Source organism: Heterodontus francisci, unplaced genomic scaffold, assembly GCF_036365525.1.
Source record: "Heterodontus francisci isolate sHetFra1 unplaced genomic scaffold, sHetFra1.hap1 HAP1_SCAFFOLD_633, whole genome shotgun sequence".
Classification (NCBI taxonomy): Eukaryota; Metazoa; Chordata; class Chondrichthyes; order Heterodontiformes; family Heterodontidae; genus Heterodontus; species Heterodontus francisci.
In genome coordinates this window covers 55,137-82,704 of record NW_027140670.1, presented here as the reverse complement: position 1 = coordinate 82,704, position 27,568 = coordinate 55,137, and positions in this window count along the sequence as shown.

The following is a 27,568-nucleotide window of genomic DNA, read 5'->3' as shown; positions in this document are numbered from 1 at the left end:
CCCCACTCACCCTCCCCACTCACCCTCCCCACTCACCCTCCCCACTCACCCTCCCCACTCACCCTCCCCACTCACCCTCCCCACTCCCCGTCCCCACTCCCCGTCCCCACTCCCCGTCCCCACTCCCCGTCCCCACTCCCCGTCCCCACTCCCCGTCCCCACCCCCCGTCCCCACGCCCCGTCCCCACGCCCCGTCCCCACTCCACACTCCCTGCCCGCACCCCCCGTCCCCACCCCCCGTCCCCACTCCCCACCCCCAATAACCGTCTCCACTCCCCGCCCCCACTAACCGTTCCCACTAACGGTCCCCTCTCCCCGTCCCCTCTCCCCGTCCCCTCTCCCCGTCCCCTCTCCCCGTCCCCTCTCCCCGTCCCCTCTCCCCGTCCCCTCTCCCCGTCCCCTCTCCCCGTCCCCTCTCCCCGTCCCCTCTCACAGTCCCCTCTCACAGTCCCCTCTCACAGTCCCCTCTCACAGTCCCCGCTCCCCGCTCCCCGTCCCCTCTCCCCATCCCCTCTCCCCGTCCCCGCTCCCCGTCCCCGCTCCCCGTCCCCGCTCCCCGTCCCCGCTCCCCGTCCCCGCTCCCCGCCCCCGCTCCCCGCCCCCGCTCCCCGCCCCCGCTCCCCGCCCCCGCTCCCCGCCCCCGCTCCCCGCCCCCACTCCCCGCCCCCACTCCCCGCCCCCACTCCCCGCCCCCACTCCCCGCCCCCACTCCCCGCCCCCACTCCCCGCCCCCACTCCCCGCCCCCACTCCCCGCCCCCACTCCCCGCCCCCACTCCCCGCCGCCACTCCCCGCCGCCACTCCCCGCCGCCACTCCCCGCCGCCACTCCCCGTCCCCAATCCCCGTCCCCAATCCCCGTCCCCACTCCCCGTCCCCACTCTCCGTCCCCACTCCCCACTCCCCACTCCCCACTCCCCACTCCCCACTCCCCACTCCCCAGTCCCCACTCCCCAGTCCCCACTCCCCAGTCCCCAGTCCCCACTCCCCACTCCCCACTCCCCACTCCCCACTCCCCACTCCCCACTCCCCGTCCCCACCCCCCATCCCCACTTCCCCCTTCTCACTCACCGTCCCCACTCCCCACTCACCACTAACCGTCCCCACTCCCCGTCCCCAATCCCCGACCCCACTCCCCGTAGCCACTCACCATCCCCACTCACCGTCCCCACTCCCCGTCCCCACTCCCCGTCCCCACTCCCCGTCCCCACTCCCCGTCCCCACTCCCCGTCCCCACTCCCCGTCCCCACTCCCCGCCCCCACTCCTCGCTCCCACTCCCCGTTCCCACTCCCCGTTCCCACTCCCCGTTCCCACTCCCCGTTCCCACTCCCCGCTCCCACTCCCCGCTCCCACTCCCCGTTCCCACTCCCCGCTCCCACTCCCCGCTCCCACTCCCCGCTCCCACTCCCCGTCCCCACTCACCGTCCCCACTCACCGTCCCCACTCACCGTCCCCACTCACCGTCCCCACTCTCCGTCCCCACTCTCCGTCCCCACTCTCCGTCCCCACTCTCCGTCCCCACTCTCCGTCCCCACTCTCCGTCCCCACTCTCCGTCCCCACTCTCCGTCCCCACTCTCCGTCCCCACTCCCCAGTCCCCACTCCCCAGTCCCCACTCCCCAGTCCCCACTCCCCAGTCCCCACTCCCCAGTCCCCACTCCCCAGTCCCCACTCCCCAGTCCCCACTCCCCAGTCCCCACTCCCCAGTCCCCACTCCCCAGTCCCCACTCCCCAGTCCCCACTCCCCAGTCCCCACTCCCCAGTCCCCACTCCCCAGTCCCCACTCCCCAGTCCCCACTCCCCAGTCCCCACTCCCCAATCCCCACTCCCCAGTCCCCACTCCCCAGTCCCCACTCCCCAGTCCCCAGTCCCCACTCCCCGTCCCCACCCCCCATCCCCACTCCCCCCTCCTCACTCACCATCCCCACTCCCCACTCACCACTCCCCGCCCCCACCCCCCGCCCCCTCAACCCGTCCCCTCAACCCGTCCCCACACCCCGTCCCCACACCCCGTCCCCACACCCCGTCCCCACACCCCGTCCCCACACCCCGTCCCCACACCCCGTCCCCACACCCCGTCCCCACACCCCGTCCCCACACCCCGTCCCCACACCCCGTCCCCACACCCCGTCCCCACACCCCGTCCCCACACCCCGTCCCCACACCCCGTCCCCACTCACCGTCCCCACACCCCGTCCCCACTCCCCGTCCCCACTCCCCGTCCCCACTCCCCGTCCCCACTCCCCGCCCGCACTCCCCGCCCGCACTCCCCGCCCGCACTCCCCGCCCGCACTCCCCGCCCGCACTCCCCGCCCGCACTCCCCGCCCCCACTCCCCGCCCCCACTCCCCGCCCCCACTCCCCGCCCCCACTCCCCGCCCCCACTCCCCGCCCCCACTCCCCGCCCCCACTCCCCGCCCCCACTCCCCGCCCCCACTCCCCGCAGCCACTCACCGTCCCCACTCACCGTCCCCACTCCCCGTCGCCACTCCCCGTCCCCACTCCCCGTCCCCACTCCCCGTCCCCACTCCCCGTCCCCACTCCCCGTCCCCACTCCCCGTCCCCACTCCCCGTCCCCACTCCCCGTCCCCACTCCCCGTCCCCACTCCCCGTCCCCACTCCCCGTCCCCACTCCCCGTCCCCACTCCCCGTCCCCACTCCCCGTCCCCTCTCCCCGTCCCCTCTCCCCGTCCCCTCTCCCCGTCCCCTCTCCCCGTCCCCTCTCCCCGTCCCCTCTCCCCGTCCCCTCTCCCCGTCCCCTCTCCCCGTCCCCTCTCACAGTCCCCTCTCACAGTCCCCTCTCACAGTCCCCTCTCACAGTCCCCGCTCCCCGCTCCCCGTCCCCTCTCCCCGTCCCCTCTCCCCGTCCCCGCTCCCCGTCCCCGCTCCCCGTCCCCGCTCCCCGTCCCCGCTCCCCGTCCCCGCTCCCCGCCCCCGCTCCCCGCCCCCGCTCCCCGCCCCCGCTCCCCGCCCCCGCTCCCCGCCCCCGCTCCCCGCCCCCGCTCCCCGCCCCCACTCCCCGCCCCCACTCCCCGCCCCCACTCCCCGCCCCCACTCCCCGCCCCCACTCCCCGCCCCCACTCCCCGCCCCCACTCCCCGCCCCCACTCCCCGCCCCCACTCCCCGCCGCCACTCCCCGCCGCCACTCCCCGTCCCCAATCCCCGTCCCCAATCCCCGTCCCCACTCCCCGTCCCCACTCTCCGTCCCCACTCTCCGTCCCCACTCCCCGTCCCCACTCCCCACTCCCCACTCCCCACTCCCCACTCCCCAGTCCCCACTCCCCAGTCCCCACTCCCCAGTCCCCACTCCCCACTCCCCACTCCCCACTCCCCACTCCCCACTCCCCACTCCCCGTCCCCACCCCCCATCCCCACTTCCCCCTTCTCACTCACCGTCCCCACTCCCCACTCACCACTAACCGTCCCCACTCCCCGTCCCCAATCCCCGACCCCACTCCCCGTAGCCACTCACCATCCCCACTCACCGTCCCCACTCCCCGTCCCCACTCCCCGTCCCCACTCCCCGTCCCCACTCCCCGTCCCCACTCCCCGCCCCCACTCCTCGCTCCCACTCCCCGTTCCCACTCCCCGTTCCCACTCCCCGTTCCCACTCCCCGTTCCCACTCCCCGCTCCCACTCCCCGCTCCCACTCCCCGTTCCCACTCCCCGCTCCCACTCCCCGCTCCCACTCCCCGCTCCCACTCCCCGTCCCCACTCACCGTCCCCACTCACCGTCCCCACTCACCGTCCCCACTCACCGTCCCCACTCACCGTCCCCACTCACCGTCCCCACTCTCCGTCCCCACTCTCCGTCCCCACTCTCCGTCCCCACTCTCCGTCCCCACTCTCCGTCCCCACTCTCCGTCCCCACTCTCCGTCCCCACTCTCCGTCCCCACTCTCCGTCCCCACTCTCCGTCCCCACTCTCCGTCCCCACTCCCCAGTCCCCACTCCCCAGTCCCCACTCCCCAGTCCCCACTCCCCAGTCCCCACTCCCCAGTCCCCACTCCCCAGTCCCCACTCCCCAGTCCCCACTCCCCAGTCCCCACTCCCCAGTCCCCACTCCCCAGTCCCCACTCCCCAGTCCCCACTCCCCAGTCCCCACTCCCCAGTCCCCACTCCCCAGTCCCCACTCCCCAGTCCCCACTCCCCAGTCCCCACTCCCCAGTCCCCACTCCCCAGTCCCCACTCCCCAATCCCCACTCCCCAGTCCCCACTCCCCAGTCCCCACTCCCCAGTCCCCAGTCCCCACTCCCCGTCCCCACCCCCCATCCCCACTCCCCCCTCCTCACTCACCATCCCCACTCCCCACTCACCACTCCCCGCCCCCACCCCCCGCCCCCTCAACCCGTCCCCACACCCCGTCCCCACACCCCGTCCCCACACCCCGTCCCCACACCCCGTCCCCACACCCCGTCCCCACACCCCGTCCCCACACCCCGTCCCCACACCCCGTCCCCACACCCCGTCCCCACACCCCGTCCCCACACCCCGTCCCCACACCCCGTCCCCACACCCCGTCCCCACACCCCGTCCACACACCCCGTCCACACACCCCGTCCCCACTCACCGTCCCCACACCCCGTCCCCACTCCCCGTCCCCACTCCCCGTCCCCACTCCCCGCCCGCACTCCCCGCCCGCACTCCCCGCCCGCACTCCCCGCCCGCACTCCCCGCCCGCACTCCCCGCCCGCACTCCCCGCCCGCACTCCCCGCCCGCACTCCCCGCCCCCACTCCCCGCCCCCACTCCCCGCCCCCACTCCCCGCCCCCACTCCCCGCCCCCACTCCCCGCCCCCACTCCCCGCCCCCACTCCCCGCCCCCACTCCCCGCCCCCACTCCCCGCCCCCACTCCCCGCCCCCACTCCCCGCAGCCACTCACCGTCCCCACTCACCGTCCCCACTCCCCGTAGCCACTCCCCGTCCCCACTCCCCGTCCCCACTCCCCGTCCCCACTCCCCGTCCCCACTCCCCGTCCCCACTCCCCGTCCCCACTCCCCGTCCCCACTCCCCGTCCCCACTCCCCGTCCCCACTCCCCGTCCCCACTCCCCGTCCCCACTCCCCGTCCCCACTCCCCGTCCCCACTCCCCGTCCCCACTCCCCGTCCCCACTCCCCGTCCCCACTCCCCGTCCCCACTCCCCGTCCCCACTCCCCGTCCCCACTCCCCGTCCCCACTCCCCGTCCCCACTCCCCGTCCCCACTCCCCGTCCCCACTCCCCGTCCCCACTCCCCGTCCCCACTCCCCCGTCCCCACTCCCCGTCCCCACTCCCCGTCCCCACTCCCCGTCCCCACTCCCCGTCCCCACTCAATGTAGCCACTGCCCGTCCCCACTGCCCGTCCCCGCTCCTCATTCCCGCTCCTCGTTTTCGCTCTTCGTTCCCGCTCACCGTTCCCGCTCCCCGTTCCCGCTCCCCGTCCCCGCTCCCCGTCCCCGCTCCCCGTCCCCGCTCCCCCTCCCCGCTCCCCCTCCCCGTCCCCGCTCCCCGTCCCCGCTCCCCGTCCCCGCTCCCCGTCCCCGCTCCCCGTCCCCGCTCCCCGTCCCCGCTCCCCGTCCCCGCTCCCCGTCCCCGCTCCCCGTCCCCGCTCCCCGTCCCCGCTCCCCGTCCCCGCTCCCCGTCCCCGCTCCCCGTCCCCGCTCCCCGTCCCCGCTCCCCGTCCCCGCTCCCCGTCCCCGCTCCCCGTCCCCCGCTCCCGCTCCCCGTCCCCACTCCCCGTGTCCACTCCGCATCGCCATTCCCCGTCCCCACTCCCCGTCCCCACTCCCCGTCCCCACTCCCCGTCCCCACTCCCCGTCCCCACTCCCCGTCCCCACTCCCCGTCCCCACTCCCCGTCCCCACTCCCCGTCCCCACTCCCCGTCCCCACTCCCCGTCCCCACTCAGTGTCGGCACTCACCGTCCCCACTCCCCGTCCCCACTCCCCGTCCGCACCCCCCGTCCGCACCCCCCGTCCCCACCCCCCGTCCCCACCCCCCGTCCCCACTCCCCGTGTCCACTCCCCGTCCCCACTCCCCGTCCCCACTCCCCGTCCCCACTCCCCGTCCCCACTCCCCGTCCCCACTCCCCGTCCCCACTCCCCGTTAACACACCCCGTCCCCACTCCCCGTTAACACACCCCGTCCCCACTCCCCGTTAATACACCCCGTCCCCACTCCCCGTCCCCACTCCCCGTCCCCACTCCCCGTCCCCACTCCCCGTCCCCACTCCCCGTCCCCACTCCCCGTCCCCACTCCCCGTCCCCACTCCCCGTCCCCACTCCCCGTCCCCACTCCCCGTCCCCACTCCCCGTCAACACACCCCGTCAACACACCCCGTCCCCACTCCCCGTCCCCACTCCCCGTCCCCACTCCCCGTCCCCACTCCCCGTCCCCACTCCCCGTCCCCGCTCCCCGTCCCCGCTCCCCGTCCCCGCTCCCCGTCCCCGCTCCCCGTCCCCGCTCCCCGTCCCCGCTCCCCGTCCCCGCTCCCCGTCCCCGCTCCCCGTCCCCGCTCCCCGTCCCCGCTCCCCGTCCCCGCTCCCCGTCCCCGCTCCCCGTCCCCGCTCCCCGTCCCCGCTCCCCGTCCCCGCTCCCCGTCCCCGCTCCCCGTCCCCGCTCCCCCCGTCCCCGCTCCCCCCGTCCCCACTCACCGTCCCCTCTCCCCGTCCCCTCTCCCCGTCCCCTCTCCCCGTCCCCTCTCCCCGTCCCCACACCCCGTCCCCACTCCCCGTCCCCTCTCCCCGTCCCCACTCCCCGTCCCCTCTCCCCGTCCCCTCTCCCCGTCCCCTCTCCCCTTCCCTACTCCCCGTTCCTACTCCCCGTTCCTACTCCCCGTTCCTACTCCCCGTCCCCTCTCCCCGTCCCCTCTCTCCGTCCCCTCTCTCCGTCCCCTCTCTCCGTCCCCTCTCCCCGTCCCCTCTCCCCGTCCCCTCTCCCCGTCCCCTCTCCCCGTCCCCTCTCCCCGTCCCCTCTCCCCGTCCCCTCTCCCCGTCCCCTCTCCCCGTCCCCTCTCCCCGTCCCCTCTCCCCGTCCCCTCTCCCCGTCCCCTCTCCCCGTCCCCTCTCCCCGTCCCCTCTCCCCGTCCCCTCTCCCCGTCCCCTCTCCCCGTCCCCTCTCCCCGTCCCCTCTCCCCGTCCCCTCTCCCCGTCCCCTCTCCCCGTCCCCTCTCCCCGTCCCCTCTCCCCGTCCCCTCTCCCCGTCCCCTCTCCCCGTCCCCACTCCCCGTCCCCACTCCCCGTCCCCTCTCCCCGTCCCCTCTCCCCGTCCCCTCTCCCCGTCCCCTCTCCCCGTCCCCTCTCCCCGTCCCCTCTCCCCGTCCCCTCTCCCCGTCCCCTCACCCCGTCCCCTCTCCCCGTCCCCTCTCCCCGTCCCCTCTCCCCGTCCCCTCTCCCCGTCCCCTCTCCCCGTCCCCTCTCCCCGTCCCCTCTCCCCGTCCCCTCTCCCCGTCCCCTCTCCCCGTCCCCTCTCCCCGTCCCCACTCCTTGTCCCCACTCCCCGTCCCCACTCCCCGTATCCACTCCCCGTATCCACTCCCCGTATCCACTCCCCGTATCCACTCCCCGTCCCCACTCCCCGTCCCCACTCCCCGTCCCCACTCCCCGTCCCCACTCCCCGTCCCCACTCCCCGTCCCCACTCCCCGTCCCCACTCCCCGTGTCCACTCCCCGTGTCCACTCCGCGTCCCCATTCCCCGTCCCCATTCCCCGTGTCCACTCCCCGTGTCCACTCCCCGTGTCCACTACCCGTATCCACTCCCCGTATCCACTCCCCGTCCCCTCTCCCCTTCCCCTCTCCCCGTTCCTACTCCCCGTTCCTACTCCCCGTGTCCACTCCCCGTGTCCACTCCGCGTCCCCATTCCCCGTCCCCATTCCCCGTGTCCACTACCCGTATCCACTCCCCGTATCCACTCCCCGTCCCCACTCCCCGTCCCCACTCCCCGTCCCCACTCCCCGTCCCCACTCCCCGTCCCCACTCCCCGTCCCCACTCCCCGTCCCCACTCCCCGTCCCCACTCCCCGTCCCCACTCCCCGTCCCCACTCCCCGTCCCCACTCCCCGTCCCCACTCCCCGTCCCCACTCCCCGTGTCCACTCCCCGTGTCCACTCCGCGTCCCCATTCCCCGTCCCCATTCCCCGTGTCCACTCCCCGTGTCCACTCCCCGTGTCCACTACCCGTATCCACTCCCCGTCCCCACTCCCCGTCCCCACTCCCCGTCCCCACTCCCCGTCCCCACTCCCCGTCCCCACTCCCCGTCCCCACTCCCCGTCCCCACTCCCCGTCCCCACTCCCCGTCCCCACTCCCCGTCCCCACTCCCCGTCCCCACTCCCCGTCCCCACTCCCCGTCCCCACTCCCCGTCCCCACTCCCCGTCCCCACCCCCCGTCCCCTCTCCCCGTCCCCTCTCCCCGTCCCCACTCCCCGTCCCCTCTCCCCGTCCCCACTCCCCGTCCCCTCTCCCCGTCCCCTCTCCCCGTCCCCTCTCCCCGTCCCCTCTCCCCGTCCCCACTCCCCGTCCCCACTCCCCGTCCCCACTCCCCGTCCCCACTCCCCGTCCCCTCTCCCCGTCCCCTCTCCCCGTCCCCTCTCCCCGTCCCCTCTCCCCGTCCCCGATCCCCGTCCCCGCTCCCCGTCCCCGCTCACCGTCCCCGCTCCCCGTATCCGCTCCCCGTATCCGCTCCCCGTATCCGCTCCCCGTCCTCACTCCCCGTCCTCACTCCCCGTAACCACTCCCCGTCCCCACTCCCCGTCCCCACTCCCCGTCTCAACTCCCCGTCCCCACTCCCCGTCCCCACTCCCCGTCCCCACTCCCCGTCCCCACTCCCCGTCCACACTCCCCGTCCACACTCCCCGTCCCCACTCCCCGTCCCCACTCCCCGTCCCCACTCCCCGTCCCCACTCCCCGTCCCCACTCCCCGTCCCCACTCCCCGTCCCCACTCCCCGTCCCCACTCCCCGTCCCCTCTCACCGTCCCCTCTCACCGTCCCCACTCCCCGTCCCCACTCCCCACTCCCCGTCCGCACTCCCCGTCCGCACTCCCCGTCCGCACTCCCCGTCCGCACTCCCCGTCCGCACTCCCCTTCCCCACTCACCGTCCCCACTCCCCGTCCCCACTCCCCGTCCCCACTCCCCGTCCCCACTCCCCGTCCCCACTCCCCGTCCCCACTCCCCGTCCCCACTCCCCGTCCCCACTCCCCGTCCCCACTCCCCGTCCCCACTCCCCGTCTCCACTCCCCGTCCCCACTCCCCGTCCCCACTCCCCGTCCCCACTCCCCGTCCCCACTCCCCGTCCCCACTCCCCGTCCCCACTCCCCGTCCCCACTCCCCGTCCCCACTCCCCGTCCCCACTCCCCGTCGCCACTCCCCGTCGCCACTCACCGTCCCCACTCACCGTCCCCACTCACCGTCCCCACTCACCGTCCCCACTCACCGTCCCCACTCACCGTCCCCACTCACCGTCGCCACTCACCGTCGCCACTCACCGTCGCCACTCACCGTCGCCACTCTCCGTCCCCTCTCACGGTCCCCACTCCCCGTATCCACTCCCCGTCCTCACTCCTCGTCCTCACTCCCCGTATCCACTCCCCGAATCCACTCCCCGTCCCCACTCCCCGTCCCCACTCCCCGCCCCCTCTCCCCGCCCCCACTCACCGCGCCCACTCACCGTCCCCACTCACCGTCCCCACTCACCGTCCCCACTCACCGTCCCCACTCACCGTCCCCACTCCCCGTCCCCACTCCCCGTCCCCACTCCCCGTCCCCACTCCCCGTCCCCACTCCCCGTCCCCACTCCCCGTCCCCACTCCCCGTCCCCACACCCCGTCCCCACTCACCGTACCGACTCTCCGTCCCCACTCTCCGTCCCCACTCTGCATCCCCTCTCACCGTCCCCACTCTGCGTCCCCTCTCACCGTCCCCTCTCACCGTCCCCTCTCACCGTCCCCTCTCACCGTCCCCTCTCCCCGTCCCCTCTCCCCGTCCCCACTCCCCGTCCCCACTCCCCGTCCCCACTCCCCGTCCCCACTCCCCGTCCCCACTCCCCGTCCCCACTCCCCGTCCCCACTCCCCGTCCCCACTCCCCGTCCCCACTCCCCGTCCCCACTCCCCGTCCCCACTCCCCGTCCCCACTCCCCGTCCCCACTCCCCGTCCCCACTCCCCGTCCCCACTCCCCGTCCCCTCTCACCGTCCCCACTCTGCGTCCCCTCTCACCGTCCCCACTCTGCGTCCCCACTCTGCGTCCCCTCTCCCCGTCCCCACTCCCCGTCCCCACTCCCCGTCCCCACTCCCCGTCCCCACTCCCCGTCCCCACTCCCCGTCCCCACTCCCCGTCCCCACTCACATTCCACACTCACATTCCCCACTCACATTCCCCACTCACATTCCCCACTCACATTCCCCACTCACATTCCCCACTCCCCGTCCCCACTCCCCGTCCCCACTCCCCGTACCCACTCCCCGTCCCCACTCCCCGTCCCCACTCCCCGTCCCCATACCCCGTCCCCACTCCCCGTCCCCACTCCCCGTCCCCACTCCCCGTACCCACTCCCCGTACCCACTCCCCGTACCCACTCCCCGTACCCACTCAATGTAGCCACTGCCCGTCCCCACTGCCCGTCCCTGCTCCTCGTTCCCGCTCCTCGTTCCCGCTCCTCGTTCCCGCTCCCCGTCCCCGCTCCCCGTCCCCGCTCCCCGACCCGCTCCCCGACCCGCTCCCCGTCCCCGCTTCCCGTCCCCTCTCACCGTCCCCTCTCACCGTCCCCACTCCCCGTCCCCACTCCCCGTCCCCACTCCCCGTCCCCACTCCCCGTCCCCACTCCCCGTCCCCACTCCCCGTCCCCACTCCCCGTCCCCACTCCCCGTCCCCACTCCCCGTCCCCACTCCCCGTCCCCACTCCCCGTCCCCACTCCCCGTCCCCACTCACATTCCCCACTCACATTCCCCACTCACATTCCCCACTCACATTCCCCACTCCCCGTCCCCACTCCCCGTCCCCACTCCCCGTCCCCACTCCCCGTCCCCACTCCCCGTCCCCACTCCCCGTCCCCACTCCCCGTCCCCACTCCCCGTCCCCACTCACATTCCCCACTCACATTCCCCACTCACATTCCCCACTCACATTCCCAACTCACATTCCCCACTCACATTCCCCACTCACATTCCCCACTCACATTCCCCACTCACATTCCCCACTCACATTCCCCACTCACATTCCCCACTCACATTCCCCACTCACATTCCCCACTCACATTCCCCACTCACATTCCCCACTCACATTCCCCACTCACATTCCCCACTCACATTCCCCACTCACATTCCCCACTCACAATCCCCACTCACATTCCCCACTCACATTCCCCACTCACATTCCCCACTCACATTCCCCACTCACATTCCCCACTCCCCGTCCCCACTCCCCGTCCCCACTCCCCGTCCCCACTCCCCGTCCCCACTCCCCGTCCCCACTCCCCGTCCCCACTCCCCGTCCCCACTCCCCGTCCCCACTCCCCGTCCGCACTCCCCGTCCCCACTCCCCGTATCCACTCCCCGTCCCCACACCCCGTCCCCACACCCCGTCCCCTCTCCCCGTCACCGCTCCCCGTCCCCGCTCCGCGTCCCCGCTCCCCGTCCCCGCTCCCCGTCCCCGCTCCCCGTCCCCGCTCCCCGTCCCCGCTCCCCGTCCCCGCTCCCCGTCCCCGCTCCCCGTCCCCGCTCCCCGTCCCCGCTCCCCGTCCCCGCTCCCCGTCCCCGCTCCCCGTCCCCGCTCCCCGTCCCCACTCACATTCCCCACTCCCCGTCCCCACTCCCGGTCCCCACTCCCGGTCCCCACTCCCGGTCCCCACTCCCGGTCCCCACTCCCCGTCCCCACTCCCCGTCCCCACTCCCCGTCCCCACTCCCCGTCCCCACTCCCCGTCCCCACTCCCCGTCCCCACTCCCCGTCCCCACTCCCCGTCCCCACTCCCCGTCCCCACTCACATTCCCCACTCACAATCCCCACTCACATTCCCCACTCCCGGTCCCCACTCCCGGTCCCCACTCCCCGTCCCCACTCCCCGTCCCCACTCCCCGTCCCCACTCCCCGTCCCCACTCCCCGTCCCCACTCCCCGTCCCCACTCCCCGTCCCCACTCCCCGTCCCCACTCCCCGTCCCCACTCCCCGTCCCCACTCCCCGTCCCCACTCCCCGTCCCCACTCCCCGTCCCCACTCACATTCCCCACTCACATTCCCCACTCACATTCCCCACTCACATTCCCCACTCACATTCCCCACTCACATTCCCCACTCACATTCCCCACTCACATTCCCCACTCACATTCCCCACTCACATTCCCCACTCACATTCCCCACTCACATTCCCCACTCACATTCCCCACTCACATTCCCCACTCACATTCCCCACTCACATTCCCCACTCACATTCCCCACTCACATTCCCCACTCACATTCCCCACTCACATTCCCCACTCACATTCCCCACTCACATTCCCCACTCACATTCCCCACTCACATTCCCCACTCACATTCCCCACTCACTTTCCCCACTCACATTCCCCACTCACATTCCCCACTCACATTCCCCACTCACATTCCCCACTCACATTCCCCACTCACATTCCCCACTCACATTCCCCACTCACATTCCCCACTCACATTCCCCACTCACATTCCCCACTCACATTCCCCACTCACATTCCCCACTCACATTCCCCACTCACATTCCCCACTCACATTCCCCACTCACATTCCCCACTCACATTCCCCACTCACATTCCCCACTCACATTCCCCACTCACATTCCCCACTCACATTCCCCACTCACATTCCCCACTCACATTCCCCACTCACATTCCCCACTCACATTCCCCACTCACATTCCCCACTCACATTCCCCACTCACATTCCCCACTCACATTCCCCACTCACATTCCCCACTCACATTCCCCACTCCCCGTACCCACTCCCCGTACCCACTCCCCGTACCCACTCTATGTAGCCACTGCCCGTCCCCACTGCGCGTCCCTGATCCTCGTTCCCGCTCCTCGTTCCCGCTCCTCGTTCCCGCTCCTCGATCCCGCTCCCCGTCCCCGCTCCCCGTCCCCGCTCCCCGACCCCGCTCCCCGTCCCCGCTCCCCGTCCCCGCTCCCCGTCCCCTCTCACCGTCCCCTCTCACCGTCCCCTCTCACCGTCCCCACTCCCCGTCCCCACTCCCCGTCCCCACTCCCCACTCCCCGTCCGCACTCCCCGTCCGCACTCCCCGTCCGCACTCCCCTTCCCCACTCACCGTCCCCACGCCCCGTCCCCACTCCCCGTCCCCACTCCCCGTCCCCACTCCCCGTCCCCACTCCCCGTCCCCACTCCCCGTCCCCACTCCCCGTCCCCACTCCCCGTCCCCACTCCCCGTCCCCACTCCCCGTCCCCACTCCCCGTCCCCACTCCCCGTCCCCACTCCCCGTCCCCACTCCCCGTCCCCACTCCCCGTCCCCACTCCCCGTCCCCACTCCCCGTCCCCACTCCCCGTCGCCACTCACCGTCGCCACTCACCGTCCCCACTCACCGTCCCCACTCACCGTCCCCACTCACCGTCCCCACTCACCGTCCCCACTCACCGTCGCCACTCACCGTCGCCACGCACCGTCGCCACTCACCGTCGCCACTCACCGTCGCCACTCTCCGTCCCCTCTCACGGTCCCCACTCCCCGTATCCACTCCCCGTCCTCACTCCTCGTCCTCACTCCCCGTATCCACTCCCCGAATCCACTCCCCGTCCCCACTCCCCGTCCCCTCTCCCCGCCCCCACTCACCGCCCCCACTCACCGCCCCCACTCACCGCGCCCACTCACCGTCCCCACTCACCGTCCCCACTCACCGTCCCCACTCCCCGTCCCCACTCCCCGTCCCCACTCCCCGTCCCCACTCCCCGTCCCCACACCCCGTCCCCACACCCCGTCCCCACTCACCGTCCCCACTCTCCGTCCCCACTCTCCGTCCCCACTCTGCATCCCCTCTCACCGTCCCCACTCTGCGTCCCCTCTCACCGTCCCCTCTCACCGTCCCCTCTCACCGTCCCCTCTCACCGTCCCCTCTCACCGTCCCCTCTCACCGTCCCCTCTCCCCGTCCCCTCTCCCCGTCCCCTCTCCCCGTCCCCACTCCCCGTCCCCACTCCCCGTCCCCACTCCCCGTCCCCACTCCCCGTCCCCACTCCCCGTCCCCACTCCCCGTCCCCACTCCCCGTCCCCACTCCCCGTCCCCACTCCCCGTCCCCACTCCCCGTCCCCACTCCCCGTCCCCACTCCCCGTCCCCACTCCCCGTCCCCACTCCCCGTCCCCACTCCCCGTCCCCACTCCGCGTCCCCTCTCACCGTCCCCACTCTGCGTCCCCTCTCCCCGTCCCCACTCCCCGTCCCCACTCCCCGTCCCCACTCCCCGTCCCCACTCCCCGTCCCCACTCCCCGTCCCCACTCCCCGTCCCCACTCACATTCCCCACTCACATTCCCCACTCACATTCCCCACTCACATTCCCCACTCACATTCCCCACTCACATTCCCCACTCCCCGTCCCCACTCCCCGTCCCCACTCCCCGTCCCCACTCCCCGTCCCCACTCCCCGTCCCCACTCCCCGTCCCCACTCCCCGTCCCCACTCCCCGTCCCCACTCCCCGTCCCCACTCCCCGTCCCCACTCCCCGTCCCCACTCCCCGTCCCCACTCCCCGTCCCCACTCCCCGTCCCCACTCCCCGTCCCCACTCCCCGTCCCCACTCCCCGTCCCCACTCCCCGTCCCCACTCCCCGTCCCCACTCCCCGTCCCCACTCCCCGTCCCCACTCCCCGTCCCCACTCCCCGTCCCCACTCCCCGTCCCCACTCCCCGTCCCCACTCCCCGTCCCCACTCCCCGTCCCCACTCCCCGTCCCCACTCCCCGTCCCCACTCCCCGTCCCCACTCCCCGTCCCCACTCACCGTCCCCACTCACCGTCCCCACTCACCGTCCCCACTCACCTTCCCCACTCACCTTCCCCACTCACATTCCCCACTCACATTCCCCACTCACATTCCCCACTCACATTCCCCACTCACATTCCCCACTCACATTCCCCACTCACATTCCCCACTCACATTCCCCACTCACATTCCCCACTCACATTCCCCACTCACATTCCCCACTCACATTCCCCACTCACATTCCCCACTCACATTCCCCACTCACATTCCCCACTCACATTCCCCACTCACATTCCCCACTCACATTCCCCACTCACATTCCCCACTCCCCGTACCCACTCCCCGTACCCACTCCCCGTACCCACTCCCCGTACCCACTCCCCGTACCCACTCCCCGTACCCACTCCCCGTACCCACTCCCCGTACCCACTCCCCGTACCCACTCCCCGTACCCACTCCCCGTACCCACTCAATGTAGCCACTGCCCGTCCCCACTGCCCGTCCCTGCTCCTCGTTCCCGCTCCTCGTTCCCGCTCCTCGTTCCCGCTCCCCGTCCCCGCTCCCCGTCCCCGCTCCCCGACCCGCTCCCCGACCCGCTCCCCGTCCCCGCTCCCCGTCCCCTCTCACCGTCCCCTCTCACCGTCCCCACTCCCCGTCCCCACTCCACGTCCCCACTCCCCGTCCCCACTCCCCGTCCCCACTCCCCGTCCGCACTCCCCGTCCGCACTCACCGTCCCCACTCACCGTCCCCACTCCCCGTCCCCACTCCCCGTCCCCACTCCCCGTCCCCACTCCCCGTCCCCACTCCCCGTCCCCACTCCCCGTCCCCACTCCCCGTCCCCACTCCCCGTCCCCACTCCCCGTCCCCACTCCCCGTCCCCACTCCCCGTCGCCACTCACCGTCGCCACTCACCGTCGCCACTCACCGTCGCCACTCACCGTCCCCACTCACCGTCCCCACTCACCGTCCCCACTCACCGTCGCCACTCACCGTCGCCACTCACCGTCGCCACTCACCGTCGCCACTCACCGTCGCCACTCTCCGTCCCCTCTCACGGTCCCCACTCCCCGTATCCACTCCCCGTCCTCACTCCTCGTCCTCACTCCCCGTATCCACTCCCCGAATCCACTCCCCGTCCCCACTCCCCGTCCCCACTCCCCGTCCCCTCTCCCCGCCCCCACTCACCGCGCCCACTCACCGTCCCCACTCACCGTCCCCACTCACCGTCCCCACTCCCCGTCCCCACTCCCCGTCCCCACTCCCCGTCCCCACTCCCCGTCCCCACTCCCCGTCCCCACACCCCGTCCCCACTCACCGTACCGACTCTCCGTCCCCACTCTCCGTCCCCACTCTGCATCCCCTCTCACCGTCCCCACTCTGCATCCCCTCTCACCATCCCCTCTCACCGTCCCCTCTCCCCGTCCCCTCTCCCCGTCCCCTCTCCCCGTCCCCTCTCCCCGTCCCCTCTCCCCGTCCCCACTCCCCGTCCCCACTCCCCGTCCCCACTCCCCGTCCCCACTCCCCGTCCCCACTCCCCGTCCCCACTCCCCGTCCCCACTCCCCGTCCCCACTCCCCGTCCCCACTCCCCGTCCCCTCTCACCGTCCCCACTCTGCGTCCCCTCTCACCGTCCCCACTCTGCGTCCCCACTCTGCGTCCCCTCTCCCCGTCCCCACTCCCCGTCCCCACTCCCCGTCCCCACTCCCCGTCCCCACTCCCCGTCCCCACTCCCCGTCCCCACTCCCCGTTCCCACACACCGTCCGCACTCAATGTAGCCTCTCCCCATCCCCACTCAATGTAGCCACTCCTAGTCCCCACTCCTCGTTCCCACTCCCCACTCCCCGTCCCCACTCCCCGTCCCCACTCCCCACTCCCCGTCCACACTCCCCACTCCCCGTCCACACTCCCCACTCCCCGTCCACACTCCCCACTCCCCGTCCACACTCCCCACTCCCCGTCCCCACTCCCCACTCCCCGTCCCCACTCCCCACTCCCCGTCCCCAGTCCCCAATCCCCGTCCCCACTCCCCACTCCCCGTCCCCACTCCCCGTCCCCACTCCCCACTACCCACTCCCCACTACCCACTCCCCGTCCCCACTCCCCGTCCCCACTCCCCGTCCCCACTCCCCGTCCCCACTCCCCGTCCCCACTCCCCGTCCCCACTCCCCGTCCCCACTCCCCGTCCCCACTCCCCGTCCCCACTCCCCGTCCCCACTCCCCGTCCCCACTCCCCGTCCCCACTCCCCGTCCCCACTCCCCGTCCCCACTCCCCGTCCCCACTCCCCGTCCCCACTCCCCGTCCCCACTCCCCGTCCCCACTCCCCGTCCCCACTCCCCGTCCCCACTCCCCGTCCCCACTCCCCGTCCCCACTCCCCGTCCCCACTCCCCGTCCCCACTCCCCGTCCCCACTCCCCGTCCCCACTCCCCGTCCCCACTCCCCGTCCCCACTCCCCGTCCCCACTCCCCGTCCCCACTCCCCGTCCCCACTCCCCGTCCCCACTCCCCGTCCCCACTCCCCGTCCCCACTCAATGTAGCCACTCCCCGTCCCCACTCCCCTCTCGCCCTCCCCACTCCCCGTCGCCACTCCTCACTCCCCGTCCCCACTCCCCACTCCCCGTCCACACTCCCACTCCTCACTCCCCGTCCCCACTCCCCGTCCCCACTCCCCGTCCCCACTCCCCGTCCCCACTCCCCACTCCCCGTCCTAACTCCCCGTCCCCACTCCCCACTCCCCACTCCCCCTCCCCACTCCCCCTCCCCACTCCCCCTCCCCACTCCCCCTCCCCACTCCCCCTCCCCACTCCCCCTCCCCACTCCCCCTCCCCACTACCCCTCCCCACTACCCCTCCCCACTACCCCTCCCCACTACCCCTCCCCACTACCCCTCCCCACTACCCCTCCCCACTACCCCTCCCCACTACCCCTCCCCACTACCCCTCCCCACTACCCCTCCCCACTACCCCTCCCCACTACCCCTCCCCACTACCCCTCCCCACTACCCCTCCCCACTACCCCTCCCCACTACCCCTCCCCACTACCCCTCCCCACTACCCCTCCCCACTACCCCTCCCCACTACCCCTCCCCACTACCCCTCCCCACTACCCCTCCCCACTACCCCTCCCCACTCCCCGTCCCCACTCAACCTCCCCACTCAACCTCCCCACTCAACCTCCCCACTCCCCCTCCCCACTCCCGCTCCCCACTCCCCCTCCCCACTCAGCCTCCCCACTCCCCCTCCCCACTCCCCCTCCCCACTCCCCCTCCCCACTCACCGTCCCCACTCACCGTCCCCACTCAACGTCCCCTCTCCCCGTCCCCACTCAACGTCCCCACTCAACGTCCCCTCTCCCCGTCCCCTCTCCCCGTCCCCTCTCCCCGTCCCCTCTCGGTGTCCCCTCTCCCCGTCCCCTCTCCCCGTCCCCTCTCCCCGTCCCCTCTCCCCGTCCCCTCTCCCCGTCCCCTCTCCCCGTCCCCTCTCCCCGTCCCCTCTCCCCGTCCCCTCTCCCCGTCCCCTCTCCCCGTCCCCTCTCCCCGTCCCCTCTCCCCGTCCCCTCTCCCCGTCCCCGCTCCCCGTCCCCGCTCCCCGTCCCCGCTCCCCGTCCCCGCTCCCCGTCCCCGCTCCCCGTCCCCGCTCCCCGTCCCCGCTCCCCGTCCCCGCTCCCCGTCCCCGCTCCCCGTCCCCGCTCACCGACCCCGCTCACCGACCCCGCTCACCGACCCCGCTCCCCGACCCCGCTCCCCGACCCCGCTCCCCGACCCCGCTCCCCGTCCCCGCTCCCCGTCCCCGCTCCCCGTCCCCGCTCCCCGTCCCCGCTCCCCGTCCCCGCTCCCCGTCCCCGCTCCCCGTCCCCGCTCCCCCTCCCCGCTCCCCCTCCCCGCTCCCCCTCCCCGCTCCCCCTCCCCGCTCCCCGTCCCCGCTCCCCGTCCCCGCTCCCCGTCCCCGCTCCCCGTCCCCGCTCCCCGTCCCCGCTCCCCGTCCCCGCTCCCCGTCCCCGCTCCCCGACCCCGCTCCCCGACCCCGCTCCCCGTCCCCGCTCCCCGTCCCCGCTCATCGTCCCCGCTCCCCGTCCCCGCTCCCCGTCCCCGCTCCCCGTCCCCGCTCCCCGTCCCCGCTCCCCGTCCCCGCTCCCCGTCCCCGCTCCCCGACCCCTTTCCCTGTCCTGGCTGTCCGTCCTGGCTCCCCGTCCTGGCTCTCCGTCCCCGTTCCCCGTCCCCGCACCCCGTCCCCGCTCCCCATCCCCGCTACCCGTCCCCGCTCCCGACTCCGCTCCCCGTCCTCGCTCCCCGTCCCCACTCCCCGTCCCCTCGTCCCGTCCCCTCTCCCCGTCCCCACTCCCCGTCCCCACTCCCCGTCCCCACTCCCCGTCCCCACTCCCCGTCCCCACTCCCCGTCCCCACTCCCCGTCCCCACTCCCCGTATCCACTCCCCGTATCCACTCCCCGTCCTCACTCCCCGTCCCCACTCCCCGTATCCACTCCCCGTATCCTCTCCCCGTATACACTCCCCGTCCCCGCTCCCCGTCCCCGCTCCCCGTCCCGGCGCCCCGTCCCGGCGCCCCGTCCCGGCGCCCCGTCCCGGCGCCCCGTCCCCGCGCCCCGTCCCCGCGCCCCGTCCCCGCGCCCCGTCCCCGCGCCCCGTCCCCGCGCCCCGTCCCCGCGCCCCGTCCCCGCGCCCCGTCCCCGCGCCCCGTCCCCGCGCCCCGTCCCCGCGCCCCGTCCCCGCGCCCCGTCCCCGCTCCCCGTCCCCACTCTCCGTCCCCACTCTCCGTCCCCACTCCCCGTCCCCACTCCCCACTCCCCACTCCCCACTCCCCACTCCCCACTCCCCAGTCCCCACTCCCCACTCCCCACTCCCCACTCCCCACTCCCCACTCCCCGTCCCCACCCCCCATCCCCACTCCCCCCTTCTCACTCACCGTCCCCACTCCCCACTCACCACTAACCGTCCCCACTCCCCGTCCCCAATCCCCGACCCCACTCCCCGTAGCCACTCACCATCCCCACTCCCCGTCCCCACTCCCCGTCCCCACTCCCCGTCCCCACTCCCCGTCCCCACTCCCCGTCCCCACTCCCCGTCCCCACTCCCCGTCCCCACTCCCCGTCCCCACTCACATTCCCCACTCACATTCCCCACTCACATTCCCAACTCACATTCCCAACTCACATTCCCCACTCACATTCCCCACTCACATTCCCCACTCACATTCCCCACTCACATTCCCCACTCACTTTCCCCACTCACATTCCCCACTCACTTTCCCCACTCACATTCCCCACTCACATTCCCCACTCACATTCCCCACTCACATTCCCCACTCACATTCCCCACTCACATTCCCCACTCACATTCCCCACTCACATTCCCCACTCACATTCCCCACTCACATTCCCCACTCACATTCCCCACTCACATTCCCCACTCACATTCCCCACTCACATTCCCCACTCACATTCCCCACTCACATTCCCCACTCACATTCCACACTCACATTCCCCACTAACATTCCCCACTCACATTCCCCACTCACATTCCCCACTCACATTCCCCACTCACATTCCCCACTCACATTCCCCACTCACATTCCCCACTCACCGTCCCCACTCCCCGTCCCCACTCCCCGTCCCCACTCCCCGTCCCCACTCCCCGTCCCCACTCCCCGTCCCCACTCCCCGTCCCCACTCCCCGTCCCCACTCCCCGTCCCCACTCCCCGTCCGCACTCCCCGTCCGCACTCCCCGTCCCCACTCCCCGTATCCACTCCCCGTCCCCGCACCCCGTCCCCGCACCCCGTCCCCGCACCCCGTCCCCGCTCCCCGTCCCCGCTCCCCGTCCCCGCTCCCCGTCCCCGCTCCCCGTCCCCGCTCCCCGTCCCCGCTCCCCGTCCCCGCTCCCCGTCCCCGCTCCCCGTCCCCGCTCCCCGTCCCCGCTCCCCGTCCCCGCTCCCCGTCCCCGCTCCCCGTCCCCACTCACATTCCCCACTCCCCGTCCCCACTCCCCGTCCCCACTCCCCGTCCCCATTCCCGGTCCCCACTCCCGGTCCCCACTCCCGGTCCCCACTCCCCGTCCCCACTCCCCGTCCCCACTCCCCGTCCCCACTCCCCGTCCCCACTCCCCGTCCCCACTCCCCGTCCCCACTCCCCGTCCCCACTCCCCGTCCCCACTCCCCGTCCCCACTCCCCGTCCCCACTCCCCGTCCCCACTCCCCGTCCCCACTCCCCGTCCCCACTCCCCGTCCCCACTCCCCGTCCCCACTCACATTCCCCACTCACATTCCCCACTCACATTCCCCACTCACATTCCCCACTCACATTCCCCACTCCCCGTCCCCACTCCCCGTCCCCACTCCCCGTCCCCACTCCCCGTCCCCACTCCCCGTCCCCACTCCCCGTCCCCACTCCCCGTCCCCACTCACATTCCCCACTCACATTCCCCACTCACATTCCCCACTCACATTCCCCACTCACATTCCCAACTCACATTCCCCACTCACATTCCCCACTCACATTCCCCACTCACATTCCCCACTCACATTCCCCACTCACATTCCCCACTCACATTCCCCACTCACATTCCCCACTCACATTCCCCACTCACATTCCCCACTCACATTCCCCACTCACATTCCCCACTCACATTCCCCACTCACATTCCCCACTCACATTCCCCACTCACATTCCCCACTCACATTCCCCACTCACATTCCCCACTCACATTCCCCACTCACATTCCCCACTCACATTCCCCACTCACATTCCCCACTCACATTCCCCACTCACATTCCCCACTCACATTCCCCACTCACATTCCCCACTCACATTCCCCACTCACATTCCCCACTCACATTCCCCACTCACATTCCCCACTCACATTCCCCACTCACATTCCCCACTCACATTCCCCACTCACATTCCCCACTCACATTCCCCACTCACATTCCCCACTCACATTCCCCACTCACATTCCCCACTCACATTCCCCACTCACATTCCCCACTCACATTCCCCACTCACATTCCCCACTCACATTCCCCACTCACATTCCCCACTCACATTCCCCACTCACATTCCCCACTCACATTCCCCACTCACATTCCCCACTCACATTCCCCACTCACATTCCCCACTCACATTCCCCACTCACATTCCCCACTCACATTCCCCACTCACATTCCCCACTCACATTCCCCACTCACATTCCCCACTCACATTCCCCACTCACATTCCCCACTCCCCGTACCCACTCCCCGTACCCACTCCCCGTACCCACTCTATGTAGCCACTGCCCGTCCCCACTGCGCGTCCCCGCTCCTCGTTCCCGCTCCTCGTTCCCGCTCCTCGTTCCCGCTCCTCGTTCCCGCTCCTCGTTCCCGCTCCTCGTTCCCGCTCCCCGTCCCCGCTCCCCGTCCCCGCTCCCCGACCCCGCTCCCCGTCCCCGCTCCCCGTCCCCTCTCACCGTCCCCTCTCACCGTCCCCACTCCCCGTCCCCACTCCCCGTCCCCACTCCCCACTCCCCGTCCGCACTCCCCGTCCGCACTCCCCGTCCGCACTCCCCGTCCGCACTCCCCTTCCCCACTCACCGTCCCCACTCCCCGTCCCCACTCCCCGTCCCCACTCCCCGTCCCCACTCCCCGTCCCCACTCCCCGTCCCCACTCCCCGTCCCCACTCCCCGTCCCCACTCCCCGTCCCCACTCCCCGTCCCCACTCCCCGTCCCCACTCCCCGTCCCCACTCCCCGTCCCCACTCCCCGTCCCCACTCCCCGTCCCCACTCCCCTTCCCCACTCCCCGTCCCCACTCCCCGTCCCCACTCCCCGTCCCCACTCCCCGTCCCCACTCCCCGTCCCCACTCCCCGTCCCCACTCCCCGTCCCCACTCCCCGTCCCCACTCCCCGTCGCCACTCCCCGTCGCCACTCACCGTCCCCACTCACCGTCCCCACTCACCGTCCCCACTCACCGTCGCCACTCACCGTCGCCACTCACCGTCGCCACTCACCGTCGCCACTCTCCGTCCCCTCTCACGGTCCCCACTCCCCGTATCCACTCCCCGTCCTCACTCCTCGTCCTCACTCCCCGTATCCACTCCCCGAATCCACTCCCCGTCCCCACTCCCCGTCCCCACTCCCCGTCCCCTCTCCCCGCCCCCACTCACCGCGCCCACTCACCGTCCCCACTCACCGTCCCCACTCACCGTCCCCACTCCCCGTCCCCACTCCCCGTCCCCACTCCCCGTCCCCACTCCCCGTCCCCACACCCCGTCCCCACTCACCGTACCGACTCTCCGTCCCCACTCTCCGTCCCCACTCTGCATCCCCTCTCACCGTCCCCACTCTGCGTCCCCTCTCACCGTCCCCTCTCACCGTCCCCTCTCACCGTCCCCTCTCACCGTCCCCTCTCACCGTCCCCTCTCCCCGTCCCCTCTCCCCGTCCCCTCTCCCCGTCCCCACTCCCCGTCCCCACTCCCCGTCCCCACTCCCCGTCCCCACTCCCCGTCCCCACTCCCCGTCCCCACTCCCCGTCCCCACTCCCCGTCCCCACTCCCCGTCCCCACTCCCCGTCCCCTCTCACCGTCCCCACTCTGCGTCCCCTCTCACCGTCCCCACTCTGCGTCCCCTCTCCCCGTCCCCACTCCCCGTCCCCACTCCCCGTCCCCACTCACATTCCCCACTCACATTCCCCACTCACATTCCCCACTCACATTCCCCACTCCCCGTCCCCACTCCCCGTCCCCACTCACCGTCCCCACTCACCGTCCCCACTCGCATTCCCCACTCGCATTCCCCACTCACCGTCCCCACTCACCGTCCCCACTCGCATTCCCCACTCGCATTCCCCACTCGCATTCCCCACTCGCATTCCCCACTCGCATTCCCCACTCGCATTCCCCACTCGCATTCCCCACTCGCATTCCCCACTCGCATTCCCCACTCGCATTCCCCACTCGCATTCCCCACTCGCATTCCCCACTCGCATTCCCCACTCGCATTCCCCACTCGCATTCCCCACTCGCATTCCCCACTCGCATTCCCCACTCGCATTCCCCACTCGCATTCCCCACTCGCATTCCCCACTCGCATTCCCCACTCGCATTCCCCACTCGCATTCCCCACTCGCATTCCCCACTCGCATTCCCCACTCGCATTCCCCACTCGCATTCCCCACTCGCATTCCCCACTCGCATTCCCCACTCGCATTCCCCACTCGCATTCCCCACTCGCATTCCCCACTCGCATTCCCCACTCGCATTCCCCACTCGCATTCCCCACTCGCATTCCCCACTCGCATTCCCCACTCGCATTCCCCACTCGCATTCCCCACTCGCATTCCCCACTCGCATTCCCCACTCGCATTCCCCACTCGCATTCCCCACTCGCATTCCCCACTCGCATTCCCCACTCGCATTCCCCACTCGCATTCCCCACTCGCATTCCCCACTCGCATTCCCCACTCGCATTCCCCACTCGCATTCCCCACTCGCATTCCCCACTCGCATTCCCCACTCGCATTCCCCACTCGCATTCCCCACTCGCATTCCCCACTCGCATTCCCCACTCGCATTCCCCACTCGCATTCCCCACTCGCATTCCCCACTCGCATTCCCCACTCGCATTCCCCACTCGCATTCCCCACTCGCATTCCCCACTCGCATTCCCCACTCACATTCCCCACTCACATTCCCCACTCACATTCCCCACTCACATTCCCCACTCCCCGTACCCACTCCCCGTACCCACTCCCCGTACCCACTCCCCGTACCCACTCCCCGTACCCACTCCCCGTACCCACTCAATGTAGCCACTGCCCGTCCCCACTGCCCGTCCCTGCTCCTCGTTCCCGCTCCTCGTTCCCGCTCCTCGTTCCCGCTCCTCGTTCCCGCTCCCCGTCCCCGCTCCCCGTCCCCGCTCCCCGACCCGCTCCCCGACCCGCTCCCCGTCCCCGCTCCCCGCTCCCCGTCCCCTCTCACCGTCCCCTCTCACCGTCCCCTCTCACCGTCCCCTCTCACCGTCCCCACTCCCCGTCCCCACTCCCCGTCCCCACTCCCCGTCCCCACTCCCCGTCCCCACTCCCCGTCCCCACTCCCCGTCCCCACTCCCCGTCCCCACTCCCCGTCCCCACTCCCCGTCCCCACTCCCCGTCCCCACTCCCCGTCCCCACTCCCCGTCCCCACTCCCCGTCCCCACTCACATTCCCCACTCACATTCCCCACTCACATTCCCCACTCACATTCCCCACTCACATTCCCCACTCACATTCCCCACTCACATTCCCCACTCACATTCCCCACTCACATTCCCCACTCACATTCCCCACTCCCCGTCCCCACTCCCCGTCCCCACTCCCCGTCCCCACTCCCCGTCCCCACTCCCCGTCCCCACTCCCCGTCCCCACTCCCCGTCCCCACTCCCCGTCCCCACTCCCCGTCCCCAGTCCCCGTCCCCACTCCCCGTCCCCACTCCCCGTCCCCACTCCCATTCCCCACTCACCGTCCCCACTCACATTCCCCACTCACATTCCCCACTCACATTCCCCACTCACATTCCCCACTCACATTCCCCACTCACATTCCCCACTCACATTCCCCACTCACATTCCCCACTCACATTCCCCACTCACATTCCCCACTCACATTCCCCACTCACATTCCCCACTCACATTCCCCACTCACATTCCCCACTCACATTCCCCACTCACATTCCCCACTCACATTCCCCACTCACATTCCCCACTCACATTCCCCACTCACATTCCCCACTCACATTCCCCACTCACATTCCCCACTCACATTCCCCACTCACATTCCCCACTCACATTCCCCACTCACATTCCCCACTCACATTCCCCACTCACATTCCCCACTCACATTCCCCACTCACATTCCCCACTCACATTCCCCACTCACATTCCCCACTCACATTCCCCACTCACATTCCCCACTCACATTCCCCACTCACATTCCCCACTCACATTCCCCACTCACATTCCCCACTCACATTCCCCACTCACATTCCCCACTCACATTCCCCACTCACATTCCCCACTCACATTCCCCACTCACATTCCCCACTCACATTCCCCACTCACATTCCCCACTCACATTCCCCACTCACATTCCCCACTCACATTCCCCACTCACATTCCCCACTCACATTCCCCACTCACATTCCCCACTCACATTCCCCACTCACATTCCCCACTCACATTCCCCACTCACATTCCCCACTCACATTCCCCACTCACATTCCCCACTCACATTCCCCACTCCCCGTACCCACTCTATGTAGCCACTGCCCGTCCCCACTGCGCGTCCCTGATCCTCGTTCCCGCTCCTCGTTCCCGCTCCTCGTTCCCGCTCCTCGTTCCCGCTCCCCGTCCCCGCTCCCCGTCCCCGCTCCCCGACCCCGCTCCCCGTCCCCGCTCCCCGTCCCCTCTCACCGTCCCCTCTCACCGTCCCCTCTCACCGTCCCCTCTCACCGTCCCCACTCCCCGTCCCCACTCCCCGTCCCCACTCCCCACTCCCCGTCCGCACTCCCCGTCCGCACTCCCCTTCCCCACTCACCGTCCCCACTCCCCGTCCCCACTCCCCGTCCCCACTCCCCGTCCCCACTCCCCGTCCCCACTCCCCGTCCCCACTCCCCGTCCCCACTCCCCGTCCCCACTCCCCGTCCCCACTCCCCGTCCCCACTCCCCGTCCCCACTCCCCGTCCCCACTCCCCGTCCCCACTCCCCGTCCCCACTCCCCGTCCCCACTCCCCGTCGCCACTCACCGTCGCCACTCACCGTCGCCACTCACCGTCGCCACTCACCGTCGCCACTCACCGTCCCCACTCACCGTCCCCACTCACCGTCCCCACTCACCGTCCCCACTCACCGTCGCCACTCACCGTCGCCACTCACCGTCGCCACTCACCGTCGCCACTCTCCGTCCCCTCTCACGGTCCCCACTCCCCGTATCCACTCCCCGTCCTCACTCCTCGTCCTCACTCCCCGTATCCACTCCCCGAATCCACTCCCCGTCCCCACTCCCCGTCCCCTCTCCCCGCCCCCACTCACCGCGCCCACTCACCGTCCCCACTCACCGTCCCCACTCACCGTCCCCACTCACCGTCCCCACTCCCCGTCCCCACTCCCCGTCCCCACTCCCCGTCCCCACTCCCCGTCCCCACTCCCCGTCCCCACACCCCGTCCCCACTCACCGTACCGACTCTCCGTCCCCACTCTCCGTCCCCACTCTGCATCCCCTCTCACCGTCCCCACTCTGCGTCCCCTCTCACCGTCCCCTCTCACCGTCCCCTCTCACCGTCCCCTCTCACCGTCCCCTCTCACCGTCCCCTCTCCCCGTCCCCTCTCCCCGTCCCCTCTCCCCGTCCCCTCTCCCCGTCCCCACTCCCCGTCCCCACTCCCCGTCCCCACTCCCCGTCCCCACTCCCCGTCCCCACTCCCCGTCCCCACTCCCCGTCCCCACTCCCCGTCCCCACTCCCCGTCCCCACTCCCCGTCCCCACTCCCCGTCCCCACTCCCCGTCCCCACTCCCCGTCCCCACTCCCCGTCCCCACTCCCCGTCCCCACTCCCCGTCCCCTCTCACCGTCCCCACTCTGCGTCCCCTCTCACCGTCCCCACTCTGCGTCCCCTCTCCCCGTCCCCACTCCCCGTCCCC